An 11,810-nucleotide genomic window follows, 5' to 3' on the forward strand; every position below is an offset into this window, starting at 1 on the left:
TTCAAAAATAGTAAAGTTACGGGCTCACGTAATAGCCTGCAAACCACGTGAACCAAGATAAAATGCTCACGCAATAGCCTACAAACCGATGTCCCTATTTGTTTACACTTTCCATCAATTGTTTACATTTTAATTTTTTTCAAAAATAGTAAAGTTATGGACTCACGCAATAGCCTGCAAACCACGTGAACCAAGACAAAACACTCACGAAATAGCCTGCAAATCATGTGAACCAAAATAAAATGCATTTAAGCGATATGTTCTAGATCAGGAGGCATAATCATAAATTCTCCTCCCGTGGGATTCGCACCTGTGACCAAGAGGATAGTTATCCCCTCTTTAACCAACTGAGCCAACCCTTGCGGGCTTGGTGAGTGTTTTGTGAATATTTTATTGACAAATCAGGGATAACATTTTGTGCTCATGTATATTTGAATCTTATTTCAATATTTAGCTAATTTTGTACACCTTAATTAAAAGTTCTACCTGTTCCTTACATTAAAAATACGAGAAATAATTGGCACTCCATGGATATAAAAATAATAGCCAATTCAAGAATATTAGTTATATTTGTCGACATTTATTGAACTTGTAAAACTCCACATTGTTATGTTAAAATACTATATGGTATTTATAATAATTTAAAATATAATCAAAAATTACAATTATAGCCAACCCCACCACCTTATACATTAGATAATCAATATTTTTATATTTTATACTATTTTAACCAAACACTTTAGATAACGTGTTGAAACACTTTAGATAACGTGTTGAAACACTTTAGATAATGTGTTGTGAGATGACGAGACCATTTGTTTTAGATTTGTGTTTTGGAGCTTTAGATGATTTTTGAATTTAGTTTAGATATTCATGTATTAATTTGAAATGTCAAATAAAAAATTAAATTCAAAAATTGATACAAGATAATTTTGAAAGAAGTTTTTTTTTGTAATTTTAATTGATATTAGGTAACATAATCAAAATGTAGAATTTTTGTTTTTTTGATATTTTTAAGATGTAATGAGCTAATATATAATAATAGAACTGTCACGCCCCAAACATTTACAAAAGACAATATACGAGTAATTATATTAGGTAACAAAAGGAAGTAAATACATCCGAATCTAAGATCTTTACGGTTTAGGGTTTGGAACAGCCCAACACTATTAACTATTACAACCTGATTCCAATATCGAGTCCTCACACACAAAATTACTTACCTGAGCTCGAACATACGAATCGGAATCACAAGTCTTACGCGCTATCTGCTTGAATCTAACCATATCTGCTAGCTGTAATATCAGGATAAGCAAGTAGTGAGCCAAATGTTCAACAAACGCTATAATATACATAAACAAGAATAATACATTAACAATGGAATTGAAAGATTCAATAATATTGTATCAAGAGATAAACTTTCAGGATAATGGCATCTTTTATTATAATAAAACCATTCAAAACCATTTCCTTATCAAAAACAATTTTATGATGCTACAGATTACAGTCGGTGATCAGCCACGAAGTAATCCCGAACCTCGCTGGGTTCTAGAACATTAATGGGATCCCTAGGCAACTTTTAAGCCTACAAATTAAGAGCGGAAAGGACTTGCGTCTTAGTCCAGATCCACTATCTAAAGAAAATATTTGTCCCCCTTTGGGACTGGAAATCCAAATTTTAACTTTTTATTTTAAAAACTGATGCCAAGTGACGGTTAATTTCTTAAACAGTGAGCATCTTTATCAAGGGTTCTAGATCAACTTTGAAGCACAGGGAATAGGTCCACTAAATTTCAAGGCCATGATCAACTAGACTATACTTTATCAAGGGAATTGCAAGGTTTCTATTCACAAGGAATTTGACAATGAGATTTAGCAGGGTTATCGGCTAGTATGAAGGAACTAAGTCAAACTACGTTCAAGGTAATGGTTCCAGATAAGACATAGGTATTGAAATATAAAGAAAGTGATCATCAGTTCAAAGTATAACATGGTATCATGTTTTAGGGGTAAGAATAGGGTTATCAAGCAATCATGAACGACTTTTAAGGGATAGCTGACTTTTAGGTATCAAGATAAGGTTACTGAGTATAACTTGCACAGGGTTCCACATCATAATTACTTGGTATATTAGCATGGTATGACTTTTAAATTACTTGCATAGAAATCTCCAAGCAAAGTTAAACTACTTGCAATAGATACTTGAGGGTTCATGGTATTTGCATATAATACGAAAGATAGATTTGAAACCATTTGGATCATATATATCAAGGTGAATTAGAATACTCGCATCATATATAAAATCTGGGCCAACACTATCTTGCAGTATAAATAAAAAGGTAGGTTGAAACACTTGCCTTGAGAAATGCTTGACTTCACTGGCAGGTGAGAGCAACTGGAGCTTCAACCGACTTTAAAGGCAAGTTTACCCTCATCTCGAGAGCCTACATAAAATAATGATATCCTCATTATAATATATACTCACTAACTCAACCTAATTATACACCGAAATTACGCACATTGGCACTTAGGCCTATGTACACATAAACGCTTATAATTACCTTATAAGCATAATAGTTCACATAGCCACTCATGTTCACATAGAAAATTTAAGTACATAATAATATATCCATACACACTATATTGCATCACTAGGCATGGATGATCTCATTCCACTTACTCAAGTCACTTAGTTATGCTAAACTAGCCAAAACTCTTAATATCGTCCTCATAACTCGAAGTGCATTTTCTAAACCATCAAGTTCATATGGACCCTGACTTAGGCCTTACACTCTACTGACCTCATACTATCTTACAACTATGGTGGTCAACCTAGGCCTCACTCATAAGTGCACTAAAACTAATGGTTAAGTGATTTTGCTCATTATAGTAATTTCTGGGTGACTCCAATAGGTTTATGAGTACAATTGACACCCTTACACTTCAATTTTACCTCTCAAACTTCTACACTAGACTCTTCTGACCATAAGGAAACTCTCAAACTTGGTTTTGCTCAAGGGCCTAGCTTGGGCCTACCTGAGCCTAAGCTTAAAGTCCAATGTTCCCCTGTTTTCTGGACAAAAAAGTATCATGTTTTGCACTAACTTATGACACATGATTCTAACTCAATTCCTATAAAATATAGCTGGAAAAACTTCTCTGACACTCCCTCTAACTAGGGCTAACCAAGGCCTAGTGAGGGCCAACCCATGACATGGTCAAAACTCCTCATTTCTATGTTATAACAAAACTGTCCCCTGCTGGACATATTCTAAATTTTGGTGTGTGCACCTCACGAAATGGTTGAGTTTCTCTAATTTGTGACTTCTAGACTTAATTATACCCCAAGTATTAACTCCCCGTGGTTTGGTCCTAATAATGCCTAAGAAATGCCCATTCAAAATCAACACAAAACTCACATGCAAATCTGGAAAAATTTTCAGGATTCTATCCTAGGCTTTCCACCTTAACTCCCACTTTAAAACCACGAATTAAATCTCAACCAAGGCAAATTTACTACTATAAAACTCTAAACTAAGGCCTTAACCAATAATGGAGATCATCCATTCCTTATAGTACCAACAAGCAAAATAAAGCTTAACATGCAACTCAAGATGATCACTAAATCAAGTTCGACTAAACAAGAGGGTTATTAGCTCATAAATTCGACTTAAAATACTTAAAAACTTCAAAAGATCATGCACACTACCTTTTAAGAACTAAGATCAAGCATAATATCAAGGAAACAATTTGTTTTAAGCACATATAAGGTCGAATTAGACACAAACTAAGCATGCATGTACATTTTCGAAAAGAAGAGCATATATAACATGATTATACTTGAAAATAATTCCCTATCTCTAACATGCAAAGTAGAATATGACTTTAAAACTAAAGATCAGTAGCATTCAGAGGTTTTAAAAGAGTATTATTCATGTAAACACTTAGTTTATGCACGTAAAAAGTATATCTCATAGAGAACTCTTTAATCCACATGAATTAAGAGTTTCTCCTTGGAGATCTCATAAAATCAAGACATGCAAGAATTAAACTTCATCTCCTAAGTATGGAACTTCTTGTAAAGTGTATATTATATGAATGGGTAATGGAATTACACTAGAATGACAAGGATTTGATGAAGAAAAATTGAAGGGAATGAGGGAAGGGGCTTCGGCCGAATGAAAAAAAAGAGAGGGGGAGGAGAGAAAATTTGAGAGTAAAAATGATGAGCTTGAGTGGAATGTGGTTTTGGGTTAACTCCTCTCTTTATGGTTCATCATGCACTAATTCAATAGTTGAATTTGGAATGTACTAAAGTGCCCTTCTCCAATAACCAAGCAAAAGTGCATACAGGGGTAGTTTAGTCTTTTGGTGGATAGAAGAAGGTTAGTGGGGTATGAATTGTCTCTTATGCCCTTTTAAATTGAATTGGAGGGTATTTTCATGCTTGGGAAACTAAGTAATTTGTAATTTAAAAATCAACTAATTTATATAAAACAATTTTTATAAATATAAATGCACCTCCATAAATCACAAAACAAATATCATAAAATAGCTTATGATTTTAGAAATTTAATGATATAAAATTTGAAAGTTTATTATTAAAAGATTTTTAAAATCGATTTTTCATATAAAATGAAGTACTTTTGGTAATCATTTAAAAATACTAAATGATAAGATTTTCTTTTCAAATTTTTTTTATATAAACTAATACATTAAACACTTAGTTTATAGGCACTCAGTCATATAGATCATCCACATTTATAATTCCATACAATTTAAATTTTAATTATAAACACACAATTATATATAGATAGGGTTTATAAATACCGGTCATAACAAGAACTGTTGAAATATACACTGCCTTATTAAAAATAAGAATTTCACCATTTACCCTACATGAATATGATGTAAGTAATTTTTGCAGGGTGAAACTTGAGTATACAATTATACATGTCCATTGGTAATCGGGTCAAAAACTAAAATACACCCCATTTGTGGTAAACTACCCAAAATATCAATTACCGATACTCTGAGCCCAAAATACCCACCAAACACACATTTGCGGATGTATATTGGGCTTTAAAAAAATTAACAAAGAATATGCATGACTAACATGCGTATTCCCTTTCACTTTTTGGGTATACGCATGTTAGACATGCGCATACCTTACAAAAAATTAAAGGGAATCACATGCTTATCATTAGTATTTTTTATTAAAATTTTAAAAGCTGAATACGCATTCATGTAATGCGTATTTCCTGAATATTTTGGGCGGAAAATATCGCCAATCAGTATTTTGGGCAGTTGAAACTCGAAAATAATGTATTTTGGACATTTTTTTCTTCCTAATTATCTATAATCATGCGTTTTGATCTCCAGAGCTAAAAAGTAAAGGGTTAGTTTAGTCTTCTAATTTCGATTTGGTTGTGTGAGATGAATCCTAAATAAGGTTATCATGGAAATTAAGAGCAATTTCAAGAGATTCCCTATTTGTTATCTTAAGATGTAAGTTAAGGAATGAGACTAAAAAATATGTTCCAATAGAATCCTAGCGAGTCCTTATTTCACTAAGATCCTTCTTTCATTACTTGTATATAACAAACCTACCCTTTTTCTTAACAAATGCTAACTTTCATTTAATAATATAATATTAGAGCACTATCTTTCCGTCTCTGTTATCTAGTATATGAAAATTATTATTAATAATATAATATCAAATAAGGAACCTATATAAGGAACATTGTTCGAACTCAAAGTTCTTAGAAAAACTCCAACAACTTACTTATAATGGATCCTTACCTAAAATTTTAAGGATTGAATCAAAATTGGCACTCCAACGGAATCCTAATTCCTTAAAACCTTAAGATCCACTTTTGCTTCCTTAAAGATAAGGAATGCATAACCATTCCTTATCTTATATTCATTAATTAAATATTCATTTCCCTTCTTTTCATCCTCCTTTTCTCCTATCTTTTTCTCTCTCTTGTTTAAAAATTATGAATATAATTTGAATTTATTATTATTATAATATTAAAGAACCAAAATAGGAACTCTTTTTTGGTGTCAAGGTAATAGCTATGAATAGTCAACGACTTCGGGGAAAGATCGTCGTTGGAGTTGTCCTACCCTAAAATGTATTAAATAACCAGGATTCCATTTATTTATATTATTTTTAAGCAACACACAAGCACTCTGTCGGTGTCGGAGTTGCTCTTATCAATAATCTAAATCACTAAAATCCAATATTTTATATTAAATATAAGGAATGAACTAGCACTCAATTGGAGTTGCTTTAAGCCTTACCTTACCGTATTTATTTTGACACACTTAAGGAGAATAAATATAAAATAAAACACAATTGTGCAGCAACTAAATTATCAAAATAGATAGATATATAGCAGACATGCATACGGTTTTAATTCTCAGTGACACGCCCCCTGTATACACTAAAATATATGGTTCATTTTCAAGGTAATAGACAACCAAGTTTGACATTTTAACCAATCCTCCCGTCCATTAAAACGTTAAATTTCATTCTACATATATAATTTTTGCAAGGTTGATTGTTTTGCAGAATGCGGTGTGTATACAGGTAATATAAAAGGGGTTAAATATCAAAGTGGTCACCGAAGTGGAGGTGATGTATCACTTCGTTCACTGATCTTAACGGGGTATCATTTCAATCATTAAAGTCACAATAAATATCAATCAAGTACCTCCAAATTTTAGTTCAAAGAGTAAAAATATTATTTATAGAGTTTTACACATTGTTCTGGAATGCTACCACAACCAAGTAAAAAGTTATGACTTCTAGTATTTATGACAATATATTTAGATTTTATCAATTTTTTTTACTATTTATTTTTAATTAAAACAAAAATAATAATTATATAATAAAAAATAAATAGTAAATAAACTTTATAAAATCTAAATATATTATCATAAATACTAGAAGTCATAACCTCTTACTTGGTTACGGTAGTATTCAAAAATAATGTGTCAAACTCTATAAATAATATTTTTACTCCTTGAACTAAAATTTGGAGGTACTTGATTGATATTTATTGTGACTTTAGTGATTGAAATGATACCCTGTTAAGATCTGTGAGTGAAGTGATATATGACCTCCACTTTAGTGACCACTTTGATATTTAACCCAATATAAAAGCATATATCATATAATCAGTTTAATCTGAGCAACCTAGTACTTGTGCATGTAAATCTTCTATTTCTATCCTAAAGAAGAATAGTGTAAATTTGCAGAAAATATTGAACTGAACATAGAAATGGGAAAGTAATATGATATAGCATAAATAAGGAGAGAGATATACAGTTACAGTACATACCAAGAATCAGCGGAGAATTGAGAGAGTTTGCCTTTAGTAGAGAAGATAATAAGGGCAACCTCAGCATTACAAAGAACAGAGATTTCATGTGCTTTTTTAAGCAAACCAGATCTTCTCTTTGAGAATGTCACTTGTCTGTTTATCTTGTTCTCTATCCTCTTCCGACAGTTTTTTTTACAAAAATACAGTTCTTTGCAACTGGGATCAACTAGATACAACTGTCAACGAGTTTCTGCAAATACACGCAACCTCATGCAATCTCAAAGAGTTTCTGCAAATACATATACATGCAAACTCATACAACCTCATACAATCTCAAATGTAACAAAAAAAACTCGACTCAACTAGTTGCATGTATGGTTGATTTTAGTGGATTCCGTAATTTTACAAAAAAAATCATAAGGTAGTAAAATTGCAAAAATACTTAGAAAAATTATTGCGTGAGCCCGTAGGGTTTACCCAGTGCGCACCGAAAGTTAGCGTTACCTACGATAGAAAAAAATAGTATTTTTAATAATTTCTCATTTATTTTTTTATTACCTCAAAATATCTCAATCAATTACTCTTATTAAAAAATCTTGTAGCCTAAATCTTCCATAAATCTAATATTTACTCTTTATTAATAAGGTAAATCATATACATACCATCCGTATATTACAATATAGCAAATATTAAAAGTTTGGTTGGGTTTATTAGTCGTCAATATTTTAATTTTCATTAATATTGAAGTCAACTTCCTCTATAAATTTAAATTTTAATTCATATTGAAATTAAATTCTAAAATAATCTTTACTACAACAACCAATTAAATTATTATTTAATCAAACTCTAAAATAGATATTATAATATATATATATATTATATATTATGTAGTATATATTATATATTATATATTATATATACATATCTATCTATACCATAAGAAGATAATTTGTTGCTCGGTATAATGGTCTCAAAATAAAACAAAATAATCTACATTTTTCATCTAGGCTAAAATAAAATTATATTATTTGATTCGAGCCAAAATTATATATAAAGCAAAATAAATATAATTAGTTGGATTTAATTGATATAATGTGTTTCGGGCTAAAATAAAATAGTAAATACTATTTATCAAGCTAAAAATATTATATTACGGAACTAGGCTAAAATAAAATATTTTATATTCATCAGGGCTATAAAAAGTATTAACCTATTGATCCAAACTAAAAAAAATTAAAATCAAAACATAATTCGACCAACTATAAAAAAATCATATATATTGATAATCCAGGTTCAAACAAAATTATCTTACGGTTAAAAAAATATATTAAAATCAAATTAGAAATAATTAGTCAAATTTGGTCTGTGTAATGAGGCTCGAATTAGAACAAAATAATGTAAACTATTAATCCGAGATATAAAAAAAATAATATATGACTGATCATAATTCGTATTCTACAAGATTATTATTTTTGTAAACAACATTGAAATATCAATAAAACTATATCGGTAAATCAATAATATTGTATGTATCTGTTAGGCATTTAAGTATACTGTAGAGGGGGTGAATATGGTATGTAACAATCAATTTTATTTAAAACTCAAATATGAAGAACAATTTGTATATTGATGAATAAAAACTGTTTACAAAGCTCTATCAAAGGATGAACATATATCCTTAAGAGCTGATAAGTTATACTAATGATATAATCATAAGAAACACTTTTAGTGCAAACCTAATTTGTTCTTATATACTGCACAGTTACACAATCAACCTAATTGATATGATATACATGAATAAGGAATCATAATACATATCAAACTGTTGATTGCTACAAATAAGTAAAGTCTTACACCGACATATCTTCTACAAATTAAGTCTTATAGATAAAATCAATCTCTTCCTCAAATCCATTTTTGACAGATGCTAATAGATAAATGCTGATAATAAACTATGATATATCAAATACTGATAAACTGATAAACTCTGATATCTTTCAGTCGTATACTCTGATGGAAAACTCTTATAGTTAAATGCTTATATCATAAATTATATCTAACAATCTCTCCCAACATGTGCATTATTAAAATATGTACAAGTTCTTAATTGATGATGTAAAAAACTATCTAAAATATAGAATTATTAACAAGTGTAGAAACATAGAGTCAGTATTTCAGAGTCTAGCTTCAAATATTGGACTATGGCATATCATATAGCTTCATTGAAGAAGTGTCGAGGTAGATTATCCTTAGCTATGTTCAATTATATTTCCAGTCTTTGCTTGACATCCTTGAGCTTTTGAGATGATTCATCGATCTGGTTAATAGCATTATTAAGATCAGAATTTTTACTTTTGCTCACACAGATCATCAAGTTGAATCAACCCATAATCTTTTACATTCGGACTGAAAGAAATCAGCTTAGAACCAAACTGTTCAATCAGTTGTGCTCCTCCTTTAGGAATAACAACAATTGAATTGTCCTTCGTGTTAGATATAATTGATGATATCAGTATTTAGGACTATCAGAGTTTGCCATCAGTATTTTTTGAGAAGTACTTGTCATCAACATTTGTTCATATTCGTATTTTTCAAGATGAAAATTAGGAGATATCATAGGAGGATATATTTGCAGAGATATATCGATGTAGGGCTTTACTTATTTGTAGCAATAAATAGTTGGATATCTATTGGGATTCCTTATTCATGTATATCATATCAACTAGATTGATTGTGTAATTGTGCAGCATATAAGAATATATTAGATTAACACCATATGTATCAATTATTGTTTCATCATTCTATGTAACCTAGAAGCTCTCATGGATATGTGTTCATCCTTTGAGAGAGTTTTGTAAATATTTTATATTCATTCATATAAAGACTATTCTTCATATTTGTGTTCTTATTTTTAATTATTTGTTAATACCGTATTCACCCCTTCTACAGTATACATAAAGGCCTAACACTTAAGTATGTACTTTGGAATGAACTTTGATTTAGACATACCTCTTTGCTTCTCATGTAATAAGTTTTTTAAGAACTTAGACCACCTTTCAGTAGTTGAACTTCTGATAGTAAGCATGCAGATAAAATATTCAAGTTCTTGCCAGGATTTCTTCAGCATTGGTTCTTTGCAACGAACAAAACAAATAAAGGAAAGCCTTTTGACTCGTTGACTTACACACGACATCCTTTTGCACCAAAAGGGTAGTTAAGTCTTTTAACAGGTGGAAAAGGAAAACAAGAGGGAGGGTTAAAAGAAGAGGAAATAGGATCGGGTTTCTTTATATTATATTTTGTTAAGAAAACCCTATAGAGGGACTTGGGAGTTTCTCGGCCACTCGAAAGCTCGAGGTTGTATTCATTAATTAGTAATTCTGTGAATTCATTGTTATTAATTAAATTTAGTCCATCTGTTGAGTTATTGTGTTAGTTGAGAATCATTAAGGCGATCCACTCCAAACTGGTATCAGAGCTCGTGGGTCCATGGCGCTACAACCTGAAACCCGACAAGGTCTGAAGATAGAGCAGATGGAAGCCTCGATGGCTGAATTATGCCGTACCATGATAGAAGAGGTGGCAGCGACAGTGAATTGCATCGAAAAGGAGATGCAGCAAACCTTAGTTGACCAAATGACAACTACCCTTGATCAGGTCACTCAAAAACTGCAGATCCGGATAGAAAGAGCCCGTGCGGCAAACGAGACTTTAATCGGAGAAATGCAAAAGAAATAAGAGGTGTTTCAGTCGGAATTGTTGTATACGATTTTTTTTATAAGGAGTAATGGCCACAGAGCTACTGGTGATGTTATTGGGACGAGGGGACGAACAAACCCATTTGAAAGTGTGCCCAGTGGTGGGCAAGGAGGAAAAAAGGGTGAGATAAAGAAAAGTTTGATGAGGAGTCTTGATGATGGGGAAATGAGAATCGGTGAAGTAATTGAAAGTATCGCAAGCTGGACTTACCCTAATTTGACAGATTAAACCCGGATGGGTGGATCCTTAGGGTAGAGAGATATTTCAGTTTTTATCAATTAATAGATAAAGAAAAACTGGAGGCTACGATTGTAGGGTTTGAAGGGGATTCCTTGGTCTGTTATCAATGGGAACACCGGAGATGACTAATTTGGAGGTGGAAAGATATGCGGAGTTTAATATTACAGCAGCCCATGCACTCAGGGACACTATGTGAGCATTAGTTGGTAGTGAAATAGATGGGAACTATGGAAAATTTTAGGAGGAAGTTTATAGGATTAGCTGATCCACTGGAGAACATTCCCGACACTATGCTATTGGCTCATTTTATGAATGAACTCAAGGAAAAAAATCAAGGCGGAGGTATGAATGTTGGGGTTGTATACAGTTGAACAAGCGATGGAATTGGCGCTTAAGGTGGATGAGAAGAATAGAGTAAGGTCGTATGGTACATGTGCAATCAAGTTGTCTTCATTCACAGCTCATAGGCCAGCTTCACTC

The 11,810-nt window shown here is 31.5% G+C and overlaps 1 pseudogene; it reads right to left on the minus strand.

The window, feature by feature from the left end:
• LOC141718496 (agamous-like MADS-box protein AGL8 homolog) overlaps positions 1-10,355 on the minus strand; it is an 81,768-nt pseudogene extending 71,413 nt beyond the window's left edge.
• Between the last annotated feature and the right edge of the window lie 1,455 nt (positions 10,356-11,810).

Source organism: Apium graveolens, chromosome 4 (assembly GCF_009905375.1).
Source record: "Apium graveolens cultivar Ventura chromosome 4, ASM990537v1, whole genome shotgun sequence".
NCBI classification, from domain to species: Eukaryota; Viridiplantae; Streptophyta; class Magnoliopsida; order Apiales; family Apiaceae; genus Apium; species Apium graveolens.